The sequence below is a fragment of the Nyctibius grandis genome, chromosome 2, assembly GCF_013368605.1.
Source record: "Nyctibius grandis isolate bNycGra1 chromosome 2, bNycGra1.pri, whole genome shotgun sequence".
Lineage (NCBI taxonomy): Eukaryota > Metazoa > Chordata > Aves > Nyctibiiformes > Nyctibiidae > Nyctibius > Nyctibius grandis.
The window spans coordinates 69,542,029-69,569,696 of NC_090659.1; positions in this window are offsets into that span (position 1 = coordinate 69,542,029).

Sequence of the window (27,668 nt, forward strand, 5' to 3'; positions counted from 1 at the left end):
AACCACATTTCCATTTAATTAAGAACTTGCGGAATTTTGCACGTGATTCTTCCCCAGAGGAAGAGGAGGGGAAGGGTGAGAGAGGGAAGTGGGAGGAGAGACAAGGAGGAGGTGAGAAAAGGGAATAACAAAAAACCCCTCTTGATACATTTTCTCACTCCTATTACTGAGTAATACAGTTTGGCTTTAAAAAAGTATACTTTGAAAAAGTGCACAATGTTAACTGTGATTAATGCCCTCCGGTAGGTCTAGCTAACGTTTTTGGGACTGAAAAAATGGAGAAACGTAGTGAAAAATTGATGCTGTTGATAAATGTACCCATGACTCAGAAGTGTGTTATAATAACAAGTTGGCTTAAGATAATTGAGAAATTAATTTTACTCTCTGCTGTGTTCTAAGTTAAAATGCTTCCAAAAACTTTCTACCTGCTGTCTTTTAATATAGTAATTATGTCTGGGCAGATTTTTTCTGCTATTAATCTATGTCTTGAAAATCCTGGTGCCAGAATGTAAATATTAAATTTTCAAACTGAGGGTCAGATAATTTAACCATTTCACCTGGGGAAAAGCTGTGGAAGTGAGTACTTGATTCAGCAGATAGGAAGTATATGGTGTCTGTTTTTACATAACCAAGTAGTAGCTAACTAAAGTCGATTTCTTCCTGGTCTTAAGATTTGAGCCCACATCTCTCAGGCTGCACATAATTTACCATCTCAAAGGGTCGTATGTACGCGTGTTTAGAAGGAAGAGGAGGGTGAATGCTGGTGGCACTGAGCAGTCTCTCTTCTCTTATGAAGAAATTGTGTAAATGTTTTTTCTATGAAACGTTTAAATGTGCATTGGTGCAGGGTCTTTAATTTAGCCCAATGGCAAAGCTAAAGGATCGGTGTTAATTGTAAACTACATAGCACAAGATTGTGACAAACTCACTGTTAACTTTCCACTGATTGAAAAGCTCCAGGCATGCTGAACTTAATAGGGGAGCTTCACGCTGATTAGGTCTCTATCCACCAAATACAGAGACCACTACTGTGAAGTATTTTATTTTTTGTTTTCCAATCAAACCCTCTAATTTGTTGTGGACAATGAAAACAGGGGAGTGTGTTACCTTGTCATAGTTTTAAGCATCGTCTGGCTTGAAAATATCCTCTTATTTATCTTATAAGCTTTGCATAGCTTCAAATCATTGTCATGATTCTACTTCAATAATAGTGTTTAAAATAGCAAGAAAAAAGTATGTCTTAAGGTCAGTAAAAAAATGGGATTTTAATACATTGCAACTATTCTCCTCATCCAAATGCTGTGTACCTAAAAATGGAATACATCAAACGCCACACAGCTTCTGATCCAGAAATGAAAGTGAGGATCTCGCAGCTCTCTGCCTGTAACCCGTAGCCTGGGAGCAGCCCAGGATCTGCTCCACTGGCAGGACTGTGAATGGTGTACTCAGGTATGCAGAGAGTTCTTCTTCAGAGGGTTTCTGCTTAGGTTGTGAACTAAAATGAAGCCTAGCGTATATTGGACACATCTGGGTTGACCTCAGCACTTGAATTCCACTATGCTTTGGTCCCCTTTTTTTAATATTCTTTTCAATATTAAGAAATACATGATGAGTCTATGCACTGTATTGCAAGAGCAAGTAGTGGTCCCATTGACAAAGATGAGCCCATTTGTATAATACAAGCAAGAGTGGGGAAAGTCTGAACTAAAAACCCCTCTTTTTGCTGAGATCCTTTCTCTATGTATCTTAAGATCCAATAAAGTCTGCTAGAAAATCACAGAAAGCTGTTTCTCTGATTAGCTGATCTTATTCAGTATTTACCTACTCTTAAACAGAAATTACGTGTTCTATTTACACAACAGTAGTGTGCTGAAACAAATATATTTAAAGGTGTGGGTATTTTTTCATATTAATGCCAACAACATTTTCTGAAAGCACCGAAAAGTCTTTCCTCTGTTCTTTGGAAGGCCTTTTAAAGTGCATAACTAACTTCAGAAGTTTTAAAATGAATTGACCCTATAAGGATAATGGTAACCTTCACATCTCACAGAGTGGTCTTCTCTCCAAAAATCAGCTCTTTTTAATGCAAGGCACATTATTGTGCCAACTCCTTGTCTGAATTATTCTTTGGAGACTCTGTAGAATGGTTATATTAAAAATGAATAAAATTAAACCACAGAAACATAATACAAAAGCCCTGAAAGCACTTGTATAATATGAAAAATGAGTTATTAAGTACAAATAAAGACAGTTATTGCTCAATGGAATGTAATTCAGTAGAAGAGAAAGAATATGATAGTTGAGTTATGATTTTTAAAAAAGTTTCCTTTTATTTTGCATTTGAATTGGAATAGGTTGAGAATAGGAAATGATAGTTTGTTAAGAAAAAGATTTAATGAATAATTAAATCTAGTACGAGTTTGTTTTGAATAAAAGTTGGATGCTTTCTCTGTTCAGTTGCTTTAAATACATCTTACATTACTGTTGTCTGTCAGGAATGCACTTTATAGGTCCATAGGGACTTCTTTGGTCCTCTATTTGGGAAACTGTTGCCACATGGAATTCCTTTGTTATTTTTTTACTGTTGAACTAGTGTTTTTACATGAATGTCTAAGTCAAAGAAAAACTAGTAGTAGCTAGGGGATGCTGATTACATGGCAGGAAAGTTCTTTCTTTGTTTCTACCTGTTTAAAATTAAAATCTTTGCTTCACACAATCTCCTTTAACATTTAATATTTGGGTTTTTTAACTTATTGCTGTTTTTTCCATCTAAAAGTAAGTTATGCAGGACAAAAGGCTTGTCTTGTACAGTCCCAGAGGCGTACAGCAAGAGTAGTTGAAAAAGGAGGCTTCATCATTGTCTTGTTGCTTGTGAAGTCATTTGCATGAGCGCAAATGGGACAGAAAATGCTACTGTTTTGTTATGAGTAATATAGAGAAGTAAATAGGTGCAGCTGCAGCTGCACAATTAATGACAGGGAATTGTGCTTCTGCTTCTGCATAGCCATTATTTTAGCATTTCGTAAGTAGAAGCTTGTATATTGTGTTGACCAGTCATATTATCTAAGTTATTCAGCTCTTGATTTCATAGAATCATAGAACACCACGTTGGAAAGGACCTCAAGGATCATCTGTTCCAATATTTCTTGTCAAAAGTATGGTCTAGACAAGATGGCCCACCACCCTGTCCAGATAAATCTTAGAAGTGTCTGATGTTAGAGAACCCATCCCTTCCCTTGGGAGATTATTCCACTGGCTAATTGTTCTCACTGTGAAAAATTTTCCTCTTGTGTTCAATCGGAATGTTCCCAGGAGTAACTTGTACTCATTACCCATTGTCTTTTCTATGTGACTCCCTGTAAAATGGGAGTGTCCATCTTCCTTGTAACCACCCTTTAAATACTGGAACATGGTGGTAAGGTTTTCCCTAAGCCTTCTTTTCTCAAGGCTCAACAAAGCCTGTTCTCTCAGCCTTTCCTGATATGGCAGGCTTCCCAGTCCTTTGATCATCTTTGTGGCCCTTTTCTGGACCCTCTACAGCCTGTCCACTTCTTTTTTTTGTATAGCGGAGACCGAAACTGAACACAGTATTCCATGTGTGGCCCCACAAGCACTGAGTAGAGTGGGATAATGACTTCTTTATCTCTGCTGATGATGCCCTTGTTGATGCAACCTAGCATCCTGTTGGCTTTCTTTGCCGCAGCAGCACACTATTCACTCATATTGAGCTTTTTGTCCACCACGACCACCAGGTCCCTTTCCACAGAGCTGCTCCCCAGCTGGGTAGATCCCAACCTGTGCTGCATTCCTGGATTATGTTCTCCCAGGTTCAAGACCTTACTTTTGTCATTGTTGAACTTTGATTTATATGACTTGCAGTAGTACAGAATCAACTTTAAAACATCAGCACAACACAGCTTCATAGACTTGAAAGAGTTAGAAATGTAAATATTTAATGAACTAAAGTGCACATTTTATTCTTGTAGATAAGTATGATTTTTCAGGTAAGTGTATAGCACACCTTGAATACTGTGTTCAGGTTTGGGCCCCTCACTACAAGAAAGGCATTGAGGTGATGGAGAGTGTCCAAAGGACAACGAAGCTGGTGAAGGGTCTAGAGCACAAGTGCTATGAGGACCAGCTGAGGAAACTGGGTTGTTTAGTCTGGAGAAAAGGAGGCTGAGGGGAGACCTTGTTGCTGTCTACAACTACCTGAAAGGAGGTTGTAGCGAGGTGGGTGTTGGTCTCTTCTCCCAAGTAATGTGATAGGACAAGAGGAAATGGCCTCAAGTTGCACCAGGGGAGGTTTAGAATGGATATTAGGAAAAATTTCTTTACTGAAAGGCTTATCAAGCAGTGGAACAGGCTGCCCAGGGAAGTGGTTGAGTCACCATCCCTGGAGGTATTTAAAAGCTGTGTAGATGTGGTGCTTAGGGACGTGGTGTAGTAGTGGACTTGGCAGTGCTAGGTTAACTCTTTGACTTGATGATTTTACAGGTCTTTTCCAACCTAAACAATTCTATGATTCTGTCTTCTTGTACCTTGATATTATATTTAACCTAATAATTAGTTTCCTGGATATGTGCTTTACAGGTTATCAAAAATGAACTGTAAAAACAGGTGGTAGTCTGTTGATACACCTTCTATTTGTACACAATTAAGCTGTAATTTATCTATTACCTCCCAGCAGAAACTTGTGATAGTTCTCTGACAACATCAACTCAATGCTCAATAGCAGTCAAAATGCAGTGCAATGTTAGGAATTATTAGACTTACTGGGAAAGAACATCTTTGTGCTATGGTGCATCCACACACAATACACCCACATCTTGATTAATGCATGCAGTTAAAGTCCACAGGATATAAAAAAGACACAAAAGGCCCACAATAGAATCAGAGAAGATAAGAAATACTAGGAAGTATAGACCAAGCTATGGAAGAGTTTCAGAGAAAAAAAGCTTTGTAGATAAAGTCTCTTTAGTGAAAAGAAAATCCAAGGTGTCACCCAATGAAATAATTGCGCAGCAGACTTCAAAAAAGTAAAAAGATTTTTTTTCTACAGAGAGAAAGATTAAATCATAGGGCTCATCTGTGACAAGACATTCTGGAAGCCAAAAGTGTGTGTTAGTCCAAAAAAGAGCATTGAACAAATTTAGTTCAACATTGTGGATTCAACATCTGAATTTGGAAACCCTAAAACAGAGGATTGCTAGAATTTGGAAAGCTGTACCTGTGGAAGTTTTTCATATACTTTTCCCCTTAACATCTGTTACTAGCTAGTCTTGAGAAGATGATAGGCTAGATGGATGCCATGACTGCATCTCCACTGCTAAATAAAACATGGTAAGGGACCTTTCTCTGGCCTTGAGGCCAAGTGTTATATCTTGGTTGCCAACAAACTTCACTTGGCTCTTGGTCTCTTCTGGGCTTCATGCCATGCTTTTTTTGTCCCTAGGACATAGTTATAATTTTGTGACTTTTTTGATGTTTGTTTGGTTGTTTGTTTGTTTTTTTTTTTTCAGTTCAAAGTGTTTGAAACAATATGAGGGCAGCCCACTGGGTTGGTATTTTCATACCGTAAATCTGAGAATATATTTTGCAATCTCTGAGATGTGGCATGAGGACCAGCAGGGATGCTTGAGGCTCTGCACATCCTGCTGGGATATGGAGTGTGAAGGGAGCCAAATCCTGGTGCAGTCTAGTTCAGACTATGTACTGGGAATGGCAGACGGCATTCTGTCCCCTGAACTGTGTCCAGCCACTGCCCCAGCAACTGCTACTTGGCATAGTCTAAACTCAACCTCTGTAGCTAACAGCTAAGCAGTTCAGGTGATGAGACCACCACTGCTCAAGCTTCTTGCCTTAAGTGTTTTTATTTAGCAGTATTTCACATGCAGTGACAAAATGAAACCTTGTTTTTTCACTGAGGTTAAAACATGGCTTCTGTTTGAGTTTCTGGGGAAGGTAACTTAAAAATGTGATACATTTACTTTTTATTCAGAGAGAAATCCCTGCATAAGTTTTTAAAGTGTGGTCAAGCATGGCTGAGTATTCTGTTATTCATAAAGGCATGTTTATATTTTGAAGATGTTTCAGGTTAGGGCAAGCTAACCAGGGAGTTCTTTTTCCCTAGATTTTTTAAATCCTTGCATGAGCATCCCCTTTACTCCTTTATTGTTTCTTCTCTAGAATATATAGGTTTAAATTTACTAGTCTGCTATCCTAGCAAAACCCTTGAAAATTTATTTAGTATGCTATTGGCTCCATTTTCTGTGCCTTGGAGATGTAAAATGTCCTGTACTGGCTGGAATACCTTACAGTTTGTCTATAATATAATACAAAACCAGGAATTGAGCGTAGCCTGTCAGTAACTTTCATTATGGTCTGTATTTCTATTCCCTTGCATTTTTAACAGTTATTTTATTCAGTGGAAGAGAGATTTCAGTCAAAAGTTACAGTTGTGTTTTATGTAGATCTACGGTTCTACCAGAATGAAGAACTGAGAAGTTTAACAGAGCGTGTAAGTGAAGCTGTGGACAAAACGAATCATTCGTCTGATCTAGCACAAAAAATACCTATGTTAGAATACGGTCAAAAGGCAGTCATAAAAAGGACACAGTAGAGTAGGATTTTGCAGTTTTCTTGACAATTAGATGAATATTTTTATTCGGTTGAGAGCCTTAAAACACATTCCAGGTGCTGAATGCATCTGTAGGGACATTAGAGAGAGCAACGGCTACATGAAGAAAGGAACCCTCTCCCCTCTAAAGGAAGTCCAGATGGGGATCCTGGCCTCATGGAGGGTACTGGCCTTCACAAGCAAGATACGTTGCTTGTGCCAATAGCAAGTCTTGTGACTTGAATGTCGCAAGTCAGAAGTTGTCCAGGAGCCAGAGACGTTCCACCCTTGCATTATGAGAAAGGTGAAATGCAAAATAAGCAGATGCTTCAGACTACAGAAAGTACTCTGGAGGGCAAACTAGAATGCTGCCCCAAATTTTCACTTGTGCTGTGCAGCAGCAACTGGGACTGAGAGCAGTGAGTGTGTTAGGAATCGTAACCAACACACAAAAGATGAAGAAAACACAGGAAAGTGGAGAAAGAAGGAAAACTGGAAAGAGACTCTGTTATTTACAAGGTAGAAAAATGATGGATACAGAAAAAAGAAATGCAGCAGCTGGAAAAACAAACAAACCAACCCCCTGAAGTTAAAAATTAGTCAAGGAGACTGGGTGTTTTATTTGGGTTTGAATAGCTTAGTTTTCAAGTGTAAATGTTAGAGTGAAGTGCAGTACACAAAACAGTACTTCTTGCTCCGCAACAATATGTAGTCTCTGCGGCAACTACCTCAAAATCCCTCAGTTCGCCCTATGAAGCTACTGTCGCACTGTTCTTAGAGCACATTAGTTTTCTGCAGGCTCCATCTCAGCTATTCTTTGAATTCAGCAAGGCACTGAAGTACTCCTCCAGGCCTTTGGCTGGTGATTCAGGACTACAGCAGGTGTAATTAGGCTCAGGCATGCTGGTAGGAAACCCAGGACTGCTCTTACAGTGTGTGTGCACTATAAATGAAGCTCCTGTTGTTATAAAATGGTCTGTTTTCAGTTTCCTGCCATTCCCATTGCAGCACAGGACTGTTCTGCAGCAGGGAATCCTTTTAGATAAGGGCAATAAGAATTGACTACTATGGGTCAGCTTGACATTCTTTTGTGGGACGTGGGTAAGGATTTCAAACAGTAAGATTACAGGTTTTTGAAACCATGAATACCTAACTTAACTGTTTGATGCTTACAGTGAGGATTTTCTAATACTAAAACAGCACCAAAATAATTTGTGTTAACAGTGAGATGATTGGTATCACAAAACCCAGAGCTTATATGTGAACTACTGGACTGTACGAGTATACTATATCAGTGTGCACAGTGCATTTTCTGAGGAACTTGCTTTGTATTGAGCTTTTGTCTGAGGAAAGCCCTAGTGCAATGTGTCTGTAGACATATGTCTAAATTGTAACTGCCCTAATTTAAATGAGTAACAGTTTCTGGTAAAGTTAAATCTGTCTGATATGCATACAGATATGACTGTGCTGTACATTAAAGCTAAAATCTCCTTACAGGCCAGTTTAAGAATACAGGTCATTGAAAATTTAATTTTCCTCACGAAAATTCAGTGGAAGGATTTTGCTATCCTTAGAGCAAAACTTCAATTCCAGATTTTTTAGAAGAGCTCTAGTAGTCCACTTATACTATGTGGATGCAACATTCACTAAACTGATTTTAGGGAGAGCAGAATATTTGCCTTCTTCAAAACCCAAATCAATTCTATAAGAACGCATAATAACCTTGGTATATTCAGTTGCAAAATAGCTTTTTATTAATTTAGGTCCCAGTTTGCTAGGGTGCTGAAGGAGGTTCATTACTTCAAATATACTCAAATAGTCCCACTGAAATTAAAGAGTGGGTGCCTGTAGTTAGCTACCTGTTGAAATTCCCTGGTGAATCAGAATCTTAGTATATGAGCTGTTTTTGCAGAGACTTGATATTTAATTTACCGCTTTTATGCCACTGTACAGCTTTAGAGTACCATTGAAATGCAGTATTCGAATCATGCAGCCTGAGAAAATAATTTGATTGCCCTATGGTATGTGCCATGTCAGCAAGAACTCTAACATGATCTCTTTTCTCAGTACTGGACCAAAACTCCTCTATCCTCTGCACACTCAGTGGTGAACACAGGAGCACTAAATGTGAAATACTGTATGCAGAGAGACATATTTTCTGTGTAGTTAAGAATACTAGTAGCGATTTTACTGCTAGGGATTGTATAGAAAGCAATAGTGTTATGCTTTGCTCTCGGATGAATATTATTTTACTTAATATTATCATAAAAAAACAATCCTACAGCAATAGCACCTACTTCTTCTAAAAAGTACATTAGCCACTGCTTTTGAAATAACCTTATTAGAAAAGAATAAAATGGTTGAAATGAAATAAACTCCTAAAACCAGTAGGAAAAAAAATGAAGCAGTCAGCAAACTATACAAGATGCTCCCTTCTATTCTATCCCCTTCAGAGAATCCCTGTTAAAAACTGGGAATGTCTGGATGTCTCAGGGAGATTTAACCAACAAAATAGTAGCTCAACATTAGCATCAAATATAACTTCTGATCCTTCAAAAAACCTTAAATATAGAATGCAACTCCTATATTTTGCAATCACAGGAATAGATATCATTCTTCCACCCACTCTAACCCTGCCTATCATGCTGCAATTCAGTCTGAGTTCAAAATGACCATCAGAATCCCCAAATCCCAGACTTCTTTTCATTTGTTATCACTCCATCACTTTCATGATTAAGGCAGTTTGCTAAAATAGTGGCTGAAATGTTCTGAGTCTCACAATAGCAGGTAAATTGCAACCTTAATGTGCTGGTTGTAGAGGGGTAATGACAGTACAAATTGTGACCATATTTGTAATCTTTCTCTACAGCTGTATCAGGAAATGAGCCAGCTTGGAGCAAAATTCTAGGCACAGGCTCTTTGATGAAGCATGAAGACAGCTTTAGAGCACAGGTCAGTTTTAAAGATGATACTGTTTTATTAGGTTTTTTTATTTCTTTACTTTTGGATTTGGGACAAATTCGCTTATTGACGTTGGAAACCTTTAATTAAAAATACGAAGGACACAATGGACACAAAATCCTCCCAAAGCCAGTGTGTTCAGTGTATAGAGCAGTGTGCCATAAGAGCACTGCTATAGTTTGCCAGTGCTTCAGCTTTTGTCCTTTGCCTGCCTAGTCTGTTGAGACGACAGGCCCTCTGGAGCAGACAGCGTGGGTGGGGTTCATTTACCAAATGTAGACTTCTACATCTGATCTAATCACTCTAGGCCCCTTTCTAGGGTGCAATTCATCTTATCCTAATTTGTAGGTCTGAAATAAGTCAGATGGATTGTGCTCTAGAATTGCCAATTTGTCTGTGGCTTATAAACAGAGCCTGCAGTGAGCAGCTCACGCTGTTGGCATCTCAGGTTAGTTGAGACAAACCCTGTCCTTTGTGTCGGTACAGCAGAGTATAATGCACACAAGGACCAGTTCTCAATGTGGAGGGGCATGCTACACTGTTGTAGTGCTGTATGTAATAGTAATAAATATGATTTTTTTGTGATATCTAGTCATTGCTGTGGGCTGCATGTGGTTTTTTTCCGCTTGCTGATTTTCTTTATGTGTAAGTGTGTGCACAGTAAAATAAAATAAAAATAATAAAATACTACACAAAAATGCTATTATTACAGCTGTGCTCACTGGCCACACCTTTGTGGGGGAGTAACACACATAGGTGTTGCATCATTGACTTTTAATCAGTAATGACAAAGGGTAGGCTTTTAGAAATACTAATTCTGAGACAGAAGCATTTACATAGTATTTCCTGTCAAATGACATCATCTTTCTGTTCATTTTAGTACTATTAGTAACATTTCATGCCATAATTCTTATCTTTCAAGTAGAAACACCTGAAAAAGATCACTTCAAGTACGATAGAATTCTTCAAAGGTTTTAATGCATGTAAAGGGTTGTGTATGACTACCTATCTCTTTTTAACATGCTATTATGTCACAGATTTATGGATCTAGTGTGGAATCTGTCACCTCTAGTCTTCGTTTCCATTGAAAGAAGTGTATATGCTAGTGCAGAACTACTGACATGAAGTTGTACACTTATAAGAACTGTATATAGCAAAGACACCACTAGTTGTAGGAACTAATTACTTTTCAAAACTTATTTTAATAACTTTTTCAGTGCTATACCTAAAAATAAACGTACAGACGAATTGCCTCTACTCTATTTGAATGTCCCTTGCTCGTCCTGCCCCCTCTGCTGGTTGATGAGTGAAGGACCTCATTTTATACGGCCTTGGTAGCCAGTAGGTAGCATCTGATGTCCGTATTTTATGGATGAGAGTACTATGAAATTCAGGGGAATTCAGGAGAATCTGTCCTATGGTATTTAAAATGCATTTTATTTTTACTATGCCGTGAATTTTCTAGGTAAATTTCTCATTTAAAATCAATGCAGACCTTTTGTAACACAGCTAGTAAACCACAGATGATGAGTCTAGCAGTCTTTAGAAGACTTGCTTTCTCCTTGAGAGTCTTCATGTTCTAAAATAAGGATGTATAATCAGCTGTGTACTCCCCGTAGTGCCATCCTTGCCAGAAAAGGGAATGGTTTTGCAGTATAGGAGCAATTGCAGTAGATGTGTGCCATCCATGAGGTCCCTGGGGGAGAGGGGATCCTAAAGGAGATAGATTCACTGACTCAATCACTATTTTGTTCCATAGGAGCAGCACAAATCAGCTTCATTTTTTTTTTGCAGGAGGGAAACCGTGATTCATATACATGTCTGTGTTTTGCTTGGGATAATCCATTTAATCTGAATGATAAAATACACATAGGGATTCTAGATGAGAAAGTAACTGTGTGGCTTGCTTTATCAATAGATGTGGAAAATAGAGTAAAGCATCCAGCTTTTTACTTTCTTTTTTTATAACCTCATAGTACAACATAAGGTGAATGATTCTGGTATTTTGCCCTTGTAACTAGGAGCAAGAATGTTTACTGACCAAGGATTAGAGAAAAGAGAGTAGAAGGAATTAGTCCATTCTTTGTGATTGTAACAATGGACATTTTTATTTTCAAAGGATCTGTGTCTTTGTTGCATTCTCTAGTGGTAACCCTGAGACCTGGTAATTTATTAGCAGAGAGTCCTTTTATAACATAGTCTTGTCTTTGTGAGGCCGTGGCACTCAGTGGGTTGATCTATTTCTCATGGTTTCCTCAGTTGTAGGTTAATTTAAGTGACATTAAAACCACAAGTCAGTCTGGGACGGAGGCTTCAGAAGCTTGATTAATTTTTTTAAATTTAACTTATTTATAATATATTTTTGTCTTGCAATGTTAACTTGTTTTATGTTCAATTTTTAAGAAAGAGCCCCAAAGACAGAGATGCCTAGAAGCTCACAAGTTATTCTGAAAGTTATCTATCATGATTTGCATCAAAGTACTGGGCCAAATTTAGCCCTGTTGTCATAAAGAATAGATCTCTGGGACAAAAGTGGTAGCAATGTTTACATGTGCACATAAGATATGAACGCGAGTTCAGTGTCAGAAAGAGAGAAGTCAAGCTTTGGATCAATATTTGGAAGATAAAAAATAGAAGCAACTATTCTCTCTACCTCCTACTACAGTTACAATGAAGGTTATGTTTCTATGCCCTCATGAATATTTCTAAAATATATATCAGATAGCATTTTTAATAATAACTATATACTTTTGAACTCTTTGGCAGTTGTTGAAATAACTGCAAACCACACCTCTTTTGATGAGAAATACATCAACTTGTTCTTGCTTTTTGTGTTTAACCCATTCAATTATTAAGAAACTTAGCAGTTGGGTGAGCAAGTTCATGCAGCTGGTTGGCTGCCTTAGGGGAATACTGCAACTGTATGTGAGAAAGGGTGTTTGTATACTCACCCTGCAGACTGAAAAATAAGAAAACCAAATGGTAGGTGGTATTCAGACTACAGTGTGCTATAAGAGTCCCTCATAGCGGTAAATAAAATAAAATGGTTACTTTATGTATTCTTACAATTTTAACTATTTTGGGAGGAAATAATTGTTTGGGGAAAAAACCTGGATGTCTAGTCTTCTCAGTATGCTTGCAGTGAAAAACTGACTTTAAATTGGCAAATGTCTTTTCAGTTTCTGTGTATGTGAAGGGATGCAAAATTTTGGGCGTATGCAATTTCTTCCATATGCACTCTTCACTTGAATTGTGAAGAGAGCAAGGCACTCCCCCACCATGAGACTGGGCATTTCGACTGTGTTCAACTGTCATTTTCAAAGCAACCCTCTCCGTAAGTATTGAAGTTGTCAATGCCTCTTGGAGTAGCACAGTGGTTAAGAAAGGGCTCTTCCGAAACTGAAAGAGCAAGTAGAAACAAACTCCTAATAAGGAAAACTGAGGGGGGTATTTCTTAGATGTTACATGTTCCGGTAAAGTAGTTTTCTGTTGAAATTAGTATTTAGTACGTGAAATACACAGGTGGTTAGCAATGTTGCATTATGATGAGTGATGCTATCTGCAATTCAAATCCCTTTCTCCAGAGGAAGAGGAACAAGGAAAGAGAAGGAACTTCCTCTTAATGCAAAGCTTAGCTAGCAGCCTTATATGCAGCTATACAGGTCACTGCCTTCTGCATTTTTGTGGTAGCAAATCTTTATAAACCATGCTGTACTTACTCTGCTGCTCAGAAATATACAGTAAATCTCCTAGAGACTATACTGAATTTCTAGGACAGGTATGTCTATTGCAAAATGTGATTGGATTTTGAATATTCTCAAAATCTTCTAATGTTCTTTGATTAACACTGAGCCTTCTTGGACTTGTCTGTATGTTCTAGACGTTAGATGAGGCATTGTATTTGCATATACTATTCCATGCATTTCCCTGATTTACCTCAGCTGGAATCCTCATTATTTGGGTAATGTAGCTTCCTGTCATGTTTGGGAGGGATTCTTGTCATGTTGAATTAATTCAGACCCTCTGCTCATATTAGGTCTTTGAGTAAAAGATAGCCCTTTTTACATTAGTATGATCTTTTTTTTCCTTCACGTCTTTTTTTTTTTCATCAGAAATGAGTGCAGTGGTATGTAAGAGGGGTTGGGATTTTCACTGAGTACCTGAGAAGAAGCAGCAAGTGGCACAGAAATGAGCTGCCAGGCCTGAGACTACTTTTTGAGTTCAGGTGACTGCTTCTGCCGTGACCTGATATTGTACGAAAGTGTGATGTGTGGTGTACATCACCCTTTGCTCTCCTATTCCCCAGTCTCCATGGGAGAGAAAAAGATGGGTATCTGAGCTAGGAATGAGTGGCAGCATCTCCCTGATTCAAAAGAGTGGAAAACAAGCACCTCAGAGGGTGAAGTGCTCATCAGATAACTCTGGAAGCAGCCAGTCACGTTGATCTGTTGTTGCCAACAGTGTTAACAAAAGCAAAATCCTCGGTGTCTCTTTCCTTCCCAGAAGAACTGAAGTAAGTAATGAAAGTAACTTTGTTCATTCTGGTATTTTAGTGAAAGTCTTATTGCTTCTTGAAAAGAGACCAGTGTGATAGTTGGACTTGGAGGGTGGGAACTGAAATTTAACCAAGAGCAGAAAAGGAAAAAACCAGACTAAATTTTGCTTGATGTAATCCCCCCAACTGGCACATTGTATGTTCACAATTTAAAAGCACTTCTGAACAATATTTAAAAAAAAGAAAAAAAGGAGCATAAAACTTAGATGCTTATTCAAAGAAAAATATTTTCTATATATATTCCTGAAACAGATGACATTTTTCAAATGAAACACATTCTGTAAAAGTTGCTCTTTTTCAAAAACTTTGTCTTTTTCAAGGTGGAGGGCTCATTTATGAGACATCCACATACACAAAGAACGATATAAAAGTCTTATAATTATTATATGCGTAAGAAATAACATGAATTTATATAGATAGATAGATATATACCTTGAAAATATAAAATATTATATTCCCAGGTACATTAGATTAGAATAGATTAGAAGAATTTTTTTGTTGTTTAAAAAAAAATAATTCTGATATCTGTAAAGTGGCATGAGTTTAATTCAGCTAGCAAATGGTCATTTTCAGGCATTACTGTGTTAAAGGGTAACTTTCAAATTTCTGTTGTGTGGTAAGATGAAGATATCTACCTTTGAATGCTGTAGAGAAGAGGCAGTGAAGCAACACTTCTGTGAGGGCTTGTCACAGTCTTATTTGAGGTTGACTTGATTTATTTTAATAATCTTCTTCAGATGGGGTTCTAAAAAATGGTCTTTGAAGCCTAAGAAAGTCATCTTGCTTTTCTCCAAAGTTGACAATGAGAAGTCATTAAGAGGAGATGACCACTGAAGAAGCATTTTTGCTGCTCAGTATCTGTGTCCCTTGATGAGGATGCAACAGGGAACATGCCTAAATCTGCCTAGGTAGGCACTAAAATTTTGCCTGTGCTCTAAAGAAGGCTCTACTAATACAGTACTAATACCTCTTTGACCCCATCTCTTTTCCCAGGTGATGTTATTACTGACCTAACCAGGTAAAACAAGCTGATGACTGTGCGTCACTGACTGTGCGTCAGTTCACGCAAGTTGTATTGCTGCTGCTAAATAGGATGGTCAGAGAAAGATCCATGACCTCAAAGCCTATAGACCTGCAGATATGTAGTTGGACTGATCCAGCACAGGTCCAGGGAAGAAACTAAAAAATGGTGTAGATGATAGGGAAATCAGTGCTTGAGACCTCTCATTAGACTTCTCCTTGGAGTGTGGACTATCTATAGGGGCTGCCCAATAACCAAACTGCACCACAAACTAAAGTTATCTTTGCCCACTGTTTCTGGAAGCTGGATATATTAATGAGCTTTAAGCTGGAATTATCTTTATATTCTACATATTAAAAGAAGTATGCAAGCATTGAAGAAAAAGTCCAATAGTTCATACTGTCACTATGATTCTTATAGTGGTTACTCATACGCTGTCTCTCAGCAGTTCCAAAACCTCTAAAATTATAAGCACATTTTCTTTGTGCTGTTTGAATTCCCATTTTTAAATTTACAACAGATAGAAAATGTGGTGCGTTTTCCAAACAACGGACTTATATATATTTTTGTACTGTATCTATACTGTCATCCCTTTTTTATTGATATGTATTTAAATAAATTGTGATTTGATTTCAGAAGTATGTCTAAATGGTAAAGACAATCTAATCTGTTTTTTCCTTTAAATTTTGGTTCGAGAAGACCTGCAGTATTTTCTTCTTACAGTAGATGGCAGATGCAGACTACATATTCCTTTGCAATTTAATTTAGTCAATACCTAAACAGGAGGGCTATCTTATTTTCTAAAAATCTGTATTAGTGTTTAGGAGCATCTGCTTTTAGGAAGAAATCTTATTTCTTCCTAAGCAATTCTGTTTTAAGTACCACTAGACTGTTTACAATGCTGAAGAATAATAACAATAAATAAATCACAGGTTAGAAAGAGAATGGATCGGAATTAAATGATTTCTGCTGCATTAACCTTGAAGTCAAACTTGTTCGTTTCTTATGTTTTCATTTTCCTAAAGTTAAGTAAGAACAAAAATGTTTCTGTAAAAGAACAGTTGCATTTATATACGACAAGCACTATACTAGATCTAGCATGTAATACGTCGTCTGAACGTGGTTTAATTTCTTCTGGCAGCTTTATGCAACAATACAAATCTCTATTGATGAGAATAGAGGTGCAGTTGCAGAATTTTAAAGAACAAATTGAAGTATTACATATGTATTTTCAGTGGCAGCTAATGGAGACATGGCAGACACTGTACGTGTCTTGTTGAGCCACAGATGACCTCATAGAGGCACATAATTCTTTTGTTCTCTGAAAGACCAAGAAAAAGTGAATCTGTCTGAAAAACAATAAGGGTTAGTGCTAATATGAATGACAGGAAAGAAGCATGGATATTAGGTTTTCGAAATCTGTTAAAGAACATTTTTCTAGTAGAGAGATTAATGTTTCCTTGCTTAATTTATTCCAGTTTTGTCAGGCTCTTGCAGTGTGGGTTGTTCTGTTATTTTTTATATGAGCTCTTTCACTGTGCTTATCATCATAATACCTGAGTGTCTCATGGCAGTGCATTGAATAATTAACATCCACTGCATATTTGTACTGTCAGCTTCTCCCAAGCAGACAAGTGTGTGTGAGAGAGAGTTTCTTTTGGCAATTAAAGCAATGCACAGATGCACAGTGATATGTGCTAGAGGGGGCACACTCCAAGAAATATGCCTTGTAATTAGAGCGATCTGATGATGCTTTAATTCCTGTGGTAAGACTTCTATTTTTTTGTTAGCTGTGTTTTCTGTGCGTTTGGGTCTTTTGCAAAAGGGTGAAGCATCATTGTCTCATGCGAGCATATTTATAGAAATTTTAACTTGTGTGTGAATACTGAAACGGTGGATGCTTATTTAATAGGCTTGCACTGGAATCAGTAGAATTACAATGAGAACTGGAAGGAAATTCTGTACTATTCTCTGTACAATTTCTGTTTCATTAATTGTTGCAGTCTTGCTATGCCAATATTCTTCAAAGAACTATTTAAAATTCTACTACAGGAAGCAAGTATGCTATCTTGAAAAGGCATCCCGTTTTTTTTTTCTTTCATCATTCCTTCTGTCCTTGCTCATCAGATGGTTGTATTGTCACATTAGCCAAGGGTGATATGCATTTGTGTGATTGCTGTTGCTGGGAATCAAGGACATACACTGGAATATGTATGCATGATAAATTCTTCTTGTTTAGGTAACAGCCTGACCAGTTTATATAACAATTACCACTGTGAATGGAACGGATGAGAACTCTTCTCTTGCAACTGAGAATAAAATCTGTTAAAGTAGTGATACTGGATCCTATCCAAACCTGTTTCATATTTTAGTCTAATTACATTAAAAAATAAATAAAAAAGAGCACATTATCCCTCCCTTTATAGATTTCACTCTTCACCGAACCTTCTTCCTATCCAAATTACAGATGATTCCGTTTGATCTGATTGTTGATAGTACTTAATACTAGTTGAATGTATTTGTCCATCTATTACCTATGATTCGCAATACTGAGTAGAGATGAATAGCAAATTCTATGATCATTTGTATGCCTTATTCCCATTATAGAGCCATTGGGAGTCTGGAATCTCAATCTAATTATGTTGCTTCACCTAACGAACAAAGAAACAAATCTCTTGTTCGTCCCTCATAAGAAAAATGGAATAGTTAAATCAGTTTTTTTGTTTTCTGTTTTTCTTACAGCTAATTATTTGTATTATCATAAAATCTAAGAATCACAGTCCCAGTATTCCCATTATGCACGGTACTGTAAAGACAAAACAAAAATCATTATCAGAGCCTACAATCAGTGTATAAAACAAGGAACAAGAAGTGAATTTGTATAAAGAATAATACGGGCTACATTTTCAATGTCAAATTGTCTTTACTCCCTGTTAGGATGAATTAGGGATTTATAGCTTCTAAAGCACATTTTAAATTTAATTACAAGAAGGCACTGCAATCGTGTCTTTTCATACATCCACAGAATGGAAAAAAGCTCACCAAAAACCACATAGTGGAAATGATGTCTAGAATAATGCTAAACCTTCCCTCATGAGCCACTTAGGCTGAGACGTTGCCTCTCATCTCTGGAATAGCTGAATCCTTTCTTCTAACCATAAAATGGCCTTGAGAAGAAAATAAAATAATAGTTGTGGTCCAGATTTCCATCTCAGCATCTTTTATGAGACTTGTGAGAAGCTGGCCTTAGGTTTGTCTTAAGAAAGGATAAAAATAACACCTTATTTCTTTTTGAAATATGAATTTTAGGTTTCATTACAACTCAAACATAATCCAGTCTCTTACTAAGCTAACAGAATGTAGCCTTCAGCCATTAGCACTTTTCAGTAATGATGAATCAAAATATGGACCAAAAAACTTAATGACATTTAAAAAAAAAGTCTGCTGATTTTAGTTGCCTCCCAGACAGGGAAAATTTCTGACAATTAACCAAATCAAATGCAGATGCATTAACGCTTACCCCCAAAGAGAAAGGATTTGATCTAGTGGTTGGACTGCATTTTTTCTTATTAAAATACCTGTTAATATTGTTGTGCATTATTTAAATCTGTGTTCTGCTTCTTTTGCTTTGGATTACTGTGCAGCAGTTTCTCATTTTTTATTCACCTCACTCCATTTAGGTGCTATGTTTAACTGTGTCTCCATTTGTATTCATACTTTAAAATGTTATTCCCAGCACTAATTTCAGATTGTGAAAATAAATTGGAATTATGCAATTTATTTCAAATTAAGCACTGAGATTCCTGTAGATCTAGTCCATCTGCTTTGACTCTGCACAGTCATGCTAATTTAATTCTGCTCACTGTATTTAAATTCTTGAATGTATTTTGTTCATGGTCATCCTTCAAGCAAGAAGATAATTATCTGTGAAGCTGAAAACATCTTGGGCTATTATTCTGAATTAGGTCTTGGAAACTGCTTCGGGTGTTTATGTAGTTTTTTTTGTTTCATTTTTGTTTTACTTGTTTTGTTTTTTAAGACATTATGGATTGCTGTTCTGCTGGGCAGGACAATTACACTGAATGGATATCTACTTAGTACAGTCAATTCAGCAGACTGTGTGTATGTATCTAAGTTGCAGCTAGAAATAGTCTGTGACTTACACTTAAGGGCAGGGTGTGCCCAAATTGCCCAACTCATTGCTTCCTCTGCAGTTCACAGTGGACTGTAGGCTTGCTCTTTCTTACATGTTGTACATGTGAAAGGAATTCAATAGTAGACACAACCTGAAAGTCACATATAATACAAGTCCCAGGAGTCACCATGAGCCTGAATAATACTTGTTGCTCATGTATTTTCAGAAAGACACATTAATTTTTTAAATCATAAAGAAAACAAAATATGCTTATCCAAAAGTTGTTTGAAACAATGAAAGACAGTTACACTAAGAAGAAGGAAAAATGAAGACTGACTTTGAAGATAACTCTTTCCAATGCTTTGTGAACAATAAAACTGTTTTATCCTGCATGTGTGTGTGTAGGAGGTGGGAAGAGGTGCGGATAGGACAGGGAAGACTTTTACAATCGCGAAGAGAAAAGTGCTGTTCTAAAAATTGAGTAGCAGATGCAGACTGGTAAGTTTCTTACATTCTTCAGACTGTCGTAGAAAATATAAGGTACTGCAAGAATAAGATGGAGATATTTTTTCCCTCTCCTGATGGAAGCTATTCCAGTGACAGAAATAAAATATGAGCCATGGACCACTGAGAGAGAATGCAAGAAGGGCTGACTGTGGTCTTGTAGTCAGACCATGTGGATACCATGTTTTCTGCTGGGAAAGGTGAGACAAGGTGTCTCAGATGAGAGTGATTTAGATTTAGGTTGCCTAAAGAATCACCATTAAAGATATTAGTGGAAGTTATTTTAATATGAATTTGTAAAAGTACAACTTAAAGTTCGATGGCAAGGTTGAGAGAGGCTGAGAGCACTGGGGCTGTTCAGCAGCTTTCCAGTACCTGAAGGGGGCCTACAGGAAAGCGGGAGAGGGGATTTTTACAAGGGCATGTAGTGATAGGATGAGAGGTAATGGTTTTAAACTGAAAGAGCGTAGATTTAGGTTAGATATTAGGAAGAAATTCTTTACTGTGAGGGTGGTGAGACACTGGAACAGGTTACCTAGAGAAGTTGTGGATGCCCCCTCCCTGGCCAGACTGGACGAGACTTTGAGAAACCTGGTCTAGTGGAAAGGTGTCCCTGCCCATGGCAGGGGGGTTGGAACTAGATGATCTTTAAGGTCCCTTCCAACCGAAACTATTCGATGATGATGACGATGATGACGATGATGATGATGACGCTGGGTCACAGCCTGCTGCTATCCCAGAGAGCTCAAAGTGCCTCACTTAGGATCAGTATTTATAGGATCGCAAGATGATTGACTTTGGTGAGTACTTTTTCATTATGGCCATTATTCTTGTCAGGTAATCTTGGCACCTTTCAGAGTGGACTACGATCCAGGTAGGTGGAGTTTCTGGTACATTTCCCAGGCAACAGGAGTTTCAGGTATGGTTAGGGAGTGCCTAATCGTCCCAAATCATTGTAGTTGTACCCAGGACAGGGGGGTACCAGATTGTCTCAACTCACTGCACCAGTATTCAAGATCAGAAAGTACCAGATTGTAGCAGCCAGATTGTCTCATTAAAATGAGAACACAATGTTGGCTGGTGCTGATGTTGTAACGTGGCCCAAGGCAGGGTCTGCACCACCACACAAGGCTCCAGGCTTGGTATTGCTCTGGGAACATTCTGTATGTTCTGAATTAAAGAATTAGTGGATACAGTGCAAGAACAGAAACAGGAGTGCAGAATCTGGGCTAGAAAGAGGATATGTCCCTTTTGTCACCAGTTGCCATTGACTGACCTGGGTTTCTGATTGTTTTCATTCTTTTCAGTTATCAGGCCTTAATTATCAAAATGACACTTAAGATTTACTAAGGATTTAGGGGGATATTTTTAAAAAACTTTTTGTTTTAATTGTCTGTATGTAAATGTTATTCTAAATACTTGTTTGTTTAAAAGTAGGAATACTAAAGCTTTGATTCAGTAAACTACGTTCACTAAGACTCAGATTTGGGCTACTTGAATTTAGACAACTAACTTTTGGGTGTCACGGGTGCATGATCTCTCTACGGTCAATAGAGAGAGACACTTCCAGAGGAAACTCAGTCCAAGTAAAATCTGAGTTGGCCTATGGAAATTCCTCCCTGTTGGTAACAGAAGCAGCATGGAATAATTACCCACTTACATTTAGGAGTCTGAAGCTAGGTTGAAGTGATCTGAGTGAAATGTATTACTTTTTCTTTTAATCATGGCTGTTATTAAACACTACTCAGCCCTGGTTTCAGGTGTTCAGTCCAGTAAGAAATAGATGAGAAAAGTCAGAGAAGGGAAAGAAGGGAAGTCAATTTTTTTATATAGTGCTCTTAGCTGGTGCATTTACACCAAGCTCATCATTACTATGAGAAGCATCAGTCCATCTTAGGAACTGGAAGTCTTTCTAGGCTTTTGGCAGGTATATAAAGCTAGAATTTCTATGTATTTGTTCTAAAATCTGGGCTTTATTCAAGAAGGGAGGAACATACTGAAGTGAAATCCCAATATTGGAGAGAAGCTGCCTGCACTTTCTTTTGGCACAAGATGTAATTGGTTGCAAAATACAAGTCAGAACAGCTACATGCACATGCCTGAGGAGTATTCTTAGTTTGGAAGCTGTAATTGTGTTCTATAAGGGTTTTCAGGTGACAGCTTATTTCCCTCAGTTGCCATGTAAATTATGATAATAGTGGTAAAGGGACCCTTAAACTCTTGATATTTACATCCATTAAATTTCAAGCAGCTGCTGCAGACTTTGGAGCACACAAATCTTCTTAGACAGCAAGTCCAATTATTTGGAGTTTAAAAAGAGTTTTATTTTAAGTTTCAGCACACATATTTATAGAATTTCTTTAAGTGTGGCATCTAGAGATACCATTTTGGTTGCTATTACAGTTAGTTTTTGTTAATATTATTATTAATTATCATTATAATTGTTCTAATTATAAATTACAAGACTGGGTTGTAATGCTTTGCTGAGTTGTTATATGTATAGAGATTCCACTGGCATCAATTATTGTCTTTTATTATTGCCATAAATGATTATGATCAACGATATGTCGAAAAACATTTCAAGAACATTTGGAGTCCCCAGCTGAGCGCACAGTCTCATTTTGCCAGGCTCTACAAAAACACACAGCAACAGACTATGCCTCTCTTTCAGTATGAACAGATGTGAAACATATAAAGCTGCAAGCTTGATCTGATTAGGAGAGGGAGACTTTTAGGTAGTACAAAATTAATTATTTATTTTAGTTGACTAAGGCCATGATTTCAAAATGGAAGTCACTCCAGCTTTAGTAGAGCTTTAGTTCTGTCTTTTCTGCATTATTCCTGAATATAGGAATTTTTCTATTTTACTCACTTTAAAATACATTAATTCAGTAATATGACTTTAGTTTGACTAGCTGTAAAGGTCCATGGTACAAGATCTAGCAGTTTTCAGCAGTCAAACTATGGATCGGATGATAGAGAAAAACAAGAACTATTGGAAAAAAACCCACCTTGAAATATTCTGATCATATCCTCAAGTGATACTGAATGAATTCATTGGAACTGAGTGAACTTGTGGAGGAGTTAGCTCAGTGTGGTTATTTGGCAAGTTAGTGACTTCTGTTGGATCTTTTGTGTTTGCAAGGAACATGGAAAAAATTATTTAACCTGTAATATTGATACCTATAGGGTAACTTATATTCAGAAGCACAGTATAAAACAGTACTAACTTAGGATTTTAGACATAAACCATGCCTAATGAAAGCAAGATCCCTCATCACGGACTGATCATAGAAGATATAAATAAGTTGTTTTTCTGACTCCTCATAATAAAGAGAGGAAATGGAGCCGTGTCCTAGTAAACATAAGTTAAGGAATGTTTCCTTTCTCTATTCCTCAGAAAGTCCTCTCTGAAGATTTAAAGAATCCTCAAGTTTGATCTTCTGTTTATTTGCTTCCTTTGCAAAGCTCATCTGCCTTTGTTTCCCTTTTCATTTCCACCAGGTCCCTGAAAATGAGCAATTGTAGTTTTTAGTGATTATTTTTACACTATTTTAGAAACAATCTATTATTCCTGAGATTGAATTAAAATAATTTTCTGGACTACGGCAAAAGACGGGTTGCTTTAATTTTACTTCTTTATTCAACAGCGTGGTCTGGGAAAGTAAGAGTTTGAAAGAAACCTTACATTTCAACAGGAAAATGCTGCAGCTTGTATCAGATGGGTAAAGCTTGTACAGTGACCCCCTCAAGATATATGTCTCAGCTCAGCACTGAAAATGTTTCATTTGCGTAGACATTCACCTTATTGATTGCAGCAGAGAAGACAACAGATAATAAATGTGATAAAAGTCAGTGCTGCTCAAAAGAACACTTTTTTTTTACCCTGCATGAAAGCTCAGCTGGAGCTTCTGTGATACAGCTAGTCTCAGAAACCATTTATGTCTCACAGCATTTTGTAGAAAATCTGCATGAAGTGATGTAGAAAACCAAAGGAAGTCACAGCTTCATATTCATGAGAGTGAGACAGCACTGTAATTTGCAAATGCTTCCAATAAGATGAGAATGTACTTTCCTTGATCTGACATCTTCAAAACATTTTTGGCTACTGTACTTTACAGATATCTTGTGGCATGCCACATGCATTTTTGGCGTATATCACAGTCGCAACAACTTTACATTTCCTGCAGGTTTTACAGCGTTCAGGCAAATATTATGCCTTATCCTATGCTTTGTTATCTTTTATTACCTTATCTGGAAGTTGAAAAGGATGTCCTGTGTCTGCACTTATAACAGGCTTTGAATCTCATATTCACATCAGAAATCCTGGATGATATTAGATAAAATGTTTTTCTTTAATGGATGTTATCACCCATGTCTCTAAGATTCATAGTGGCAGGAAAGTAACGTTTCTTAGACACACACTTCTTAGGTGTTTCTATTGTAGCAATTCATAGTGCCAATTAAAGCCAGAGACGAATGGGATTGGCTTCATGTGTCCTTGTTTAAGCATCTGAAAGTCAGATGCTTCAATATGAGCTAGTCAGCCTAGACTCCCCTGTCAGGCGAGTAAGAAAGGTATGTACCTCCTAAGGGTGATTCATTCCTAAGGAGTGTTTAAGGTAGATCCCTTGAATTGCCTAGAAGCATGTCTTTCTCCCAGCAAGGGAGCCTCTGGCATCAGACGTGAATGCAACTTTTTCAAGTCTGAAGTTAGTTATGCTGAACCTGTCCTTGAGTGCTTCTAGACTTAGATATCTGAAGACACCAGAATCTTAAGATGGTACAAGGGATCATGTAAACACTCCTTGCCTTCTTCATATCAAATACAGTGGAGTTGAAACAGCTGATAAAGATGATGTTATGCTTCAGTAAATTTTTTTTTCTTAAGTGGGATAAGGAGCTGTCACAAAGGGCTCTCACTACTGCTCTTGTAGGGCTGGTAACTGCAAATAAGTGTCTGCAAGTGGCAGTGGCTTGAGTGCTTGTTATCTAGTGGGATCTCAAAAGAACATTTTGTGGTAGGCATGTGTGTGTGTGCATGCATGCTTACATATAAGACACTGGAAGATTAAGAGAACAGTATCATACAAAACAAGAACAGTATAAATTACATAAGTTATCTTGACAATACTAACTCAAGGAGGATATTTAATGTTATATGTTGGAAGCCCCCAAAACGTCCATGATCAAGGTTAAAGGACATTGCTGTTTTCTCCTGTTTGCCTCTTTTCATGCTTAGCCTATGCTGTCACATGCCCATTTCTATGAACTCAGGGAGAGCCAGCACCCAGCAGCACTGAGGTCTACAGCACAGGTGCAGGGAAGCATGGGAACTCTGTAGTGTTGTCATTGAATTTGTTTGTTCAGTACCAAAAATCTGTCATTCAATTTCATCATAAAAAGGAGGGTCAAACCACACAGTTACACAATAAAGTTTCACAAATCGCCTCATGCGTGAAAACGCAGGATAAATGGGGTAGCAAGATCAAGCAACTCACTATTTTTCATGCTCAGACCATGTCGTTGCATACCCACTTCTGTGACTTTAGGGGTAGTCAGGGGAATTCCAGCTGAGGTCTTGGATCCCTGTACTGCTGTGTACTTCCTCTCTTAATGTGTCGTGGGGCTGGCATTGGTGCTAGCATGTGCCATCTTCCCTTGGTCCGAGAGGGAAATGACTCAACAAGATTTTACTGAGGGTTATCACTTCCAATGGGGATGGATGCCACTACATCCAAGGTAAGAGATACACCTGAGATACAGACCATTCGGTGGTAGCAGCTTTCTTGAGTGCTGCACCTGCTTCCAACAGACTGATTTGAGTGCAGCTTTATCCTGGACAAAACTGTAGAAGATGCATTACCTGCAAAAAATGTTAAACGGAAGATTTGCAAGTCTAAAGGACAAGTGAAGCACAGTTCTTTCAGCCAGAATATGAAGGACTGATCCAGGGCTAATACTTGGGACTCTGGGAGAATTCACTGGAGACTAGATTATCATCAAATTAACAAGTATATGAGTAGAGAGAGAGGAGTGCTGAATTCAGAAATTAAAGCCAGGTTTTCTAAATTTCAGCCTGATGTTTAAACCGTCAGACTTATTCTTCCTTCCCAGTTAAACATCTGGTTTCTGCAACTGGAAGTCCATTTTATTGATACCTATGAGAAAATCTGGTAACTTTCAAGTACTTCTCCACTAAAAAAAAGCTGCGAACACAATTATATTTCATGCTTATTTTCTCAAGTTGTCTTATCCTTAAATACAAGGCTGCTTTATGGTAAAGTAAGATATTAAATAACATGGGATCAAAGTCTTCGCTATTTGTGCTGCATCAAGGGAGAATGCTATACTGACATAAAAAGTAATCTTGATTTTTATACATCTGTCTATCTTACTGTTCTGCTTATACAACACACTGTTGAAATGTAAATAGCACCATGTCTAATGTTCAAAAGCAAAAATAAAGAAAAGGAAAAATATTTTTTTCTTCTTATCAAGAGCTGATAGCCTCCAAAGAGATATTGCTTTTTTGGCAAGTGTTTTATGGGTTTCTTATTATTCTTTTCCTAGTCTGGGTTTTAGAAACTCAGAGTTGAAGCCTGTGAAAATCTTCAGTTCTGTTTATATATTTCTTTTAAAATTGCTGTAAAAAAACCCTAGTTTTAGCTGTCACAATAATGAATAAATGAATTACGGATTGCTATATAAATATGAGAGCTATTACAACTATTTAGAATGCGATAAAAATCTTTGTTCTCCTTTTCTTTGGAAAGAGAAAATCAACATGTATTATAGATTCAATACTGAGTGAGTATATTTAATGTTGAGCTTCCTTGAGATTGCTGCAAAGTGTTATCTTTTTTGACATTAAGCACCATGATTAATCCAAAAATAGTTTTCTTTAGAAGCAATCTGTTAGCATTTGTGTTAACATTAACATGTTAAAGTGAAGGGCAGTTAGATTTATTATTAGTAAATGAAAATGCTGCTAAATGCACATTAATATATTTCTTGGAACCTTATCTATTTTAAATATTCTGTAACATAATTATATAAAAGCAAATTCAGTTTTAACATGTCAGATAGTGTTATCATCTTACAGGCAGCCCACCAAGGTTAATAATGTCAGGAAATATAAAGTGTTTTTCACTATAAGATTGGACTTCTTATATGCAAAAGGGCTTTGAATTTCATTGCAAAAGCAGATTTCATGCCCCATGAAGTTTAAACTGTGACATTTAAAAAACATTCACTTTATTATAATGTAGTGAAAAATTATAGTGCACATGCTGCTTGCTCAATCCATCAAGACTGCTTCTGGAAAGCCCGGGAATCTTTTTGCAGGTAAAAAAATGTGATATTCACTGAATAATCGATGCCACCAACTGTTCATCCCCAGGAGACAGATAGTTAGGCTGAAATAATTACTTCCTTAACTGTGTTTGCTGGAGTTTGAAAACAACACCTTAAAATGTATTTGAAACTTGTTTATATTTAATGACAATTTTTTCCTGAAAAGGTTTAACTTCCACATAGAAATTCCAGAAATATCTGACAAAAATTAAACAGGTAATGCTGGTGACTCTTTCTATATTAATTGTTAAGATTGATTGAACTTGACCAGATAATGCTGTGATCCCATATGATCTTTTCAGGAAGTGGGGGTTGTCTTATACAAGAAAGATGTGTGCTTACACTTTTGCTTCAGGTTTATCTTTTGATCACAGCTTTCAACAGAAAAAAAAAAAAAGAAAAAAATAGGTTTGCCATTTGATATTTGTTATTGCTCCCAAGGCTGTTTACCATAACCTTCAAATAGTGATGTGCTGAAATGAATTCTGTTTTATTATCAGACTGACTCCACAACCAT